This window comes from Carlito syrichta, unplaced genomic scaffold, assembly GCF_000164805.1.
Source record: "Carlito syrichta isolate Samal-C Ts95f unplaced genomic scaffold, Tarsius_syrichta-2.0.1 Scaffold309147, whole genome shotgun sequence".
NCBI classification, from domain to species: domain Eukaryota; kingdom Metazoa; phylum Chordata; class Mammalia; order Primates; family Tarsiidae; genus Carlito; species Carlito syrichta.
Genome location: NW_007253243.1, coordinates 283,399 through 284,411, shown reverse-complemented (window position 1 = coordinate 284,411; position 1,013 = coordinate 283,399). Strand labels below are relative to the sequence as shown.

Below are 1,013 nucleotides of genomic sequence, written 5' to 3'. Positions count from 1 at the left end.
TGGGGTGTTGGGGGCTGGGGGCTGGGACAAGGGGGCAGGGTGTTGGGGCTGGGGCCCCAGGGAGTGGAAAAAGTCCCACTGGGAGGGTCTCTCAGCCCAGGCTGGGGGGGGCTCAGCCACCCTTTCTTCCAGCCTGGGAAGGGGCCCTGGGATCCGGGACTCACCTGGTCCCATTCAGCCAGTCTGCTGCAAGGATCCTACACAGGCTTGCAGGCACACATGGAACATTTAAAATGTATGTGTGTATGTTTTTGTTTTTGTTTTTTTTAGTCGGAGTCTCACTGTGTCACCCAGGTTGGAGTGCAGTGGTATACTCACTATCACCGCGGCCTCGACCTGTCGGGCTCAGGTGATCCTTCTGCTTCAGTCTTCCTAGTAGCTGGAACTACAGCATGTGCCAACACACACAGCTATTTTTTTTTTTAAATTGTAGAGACAAGATCTCACCATGTTGCCCAGACTGGTCTCAAACCCTTGGGCTTAGGCAATCCTCTTGCCTGCACCTCCCAGTGATGGGATTACACGTGTGAGCCACTGCACCCGGCTATGTATATATCTTTTTTTTTTGAGTAGCAGTCTCACTCTCACCTAGGCTGAAGTGCAGTGGCACACTCACCGCCACCGCAACCTCGACCTGTTGGACTCAGGTAATCCTTCCGCCTCAGCCTTCCAAGTTGCTGGAACTACAGGCGTGCATCACCACGCCCGGCTAATTTTTTTGATTTATTGTAGAGACAAGGTCTTGCCAAGTTGCCCAGGCTAGTCTCGAACCCCTGGGTTCAGACAATCCTCTTACCTCTGCCTCCCAAAGTGCTGGGATTATAGGCTTGAGTCACCACACCCGGCTATGTATCTTTTTAATTAGTGTGTTTATCTAAACAAAATGTAGGACAGAGACCATCACAGAACATACAATAGTATTTTACATTGAAAAATGCACATGTGACTACAATGGATTGTAAAATATCAAATACATAAAATTCTTGGGTTTTTTTTTTTTTTTTGAGTCGGGG

The 1,013-nt window shown here is 49.3% G+C and overlaps 1 protein-coding gene across 1 annotated transcript in view; it reads left to right on the top strand.

Moving 5' to 3' along the window:
* The window catches only part of BEST1 (bestrophin 1), a 17,198-nt gene that overhangs the window by 2,119 nt on the left and 14,066 nt on the right, over window positions 1–1,013 (top strand). The window lies entirely within an intron of this gene.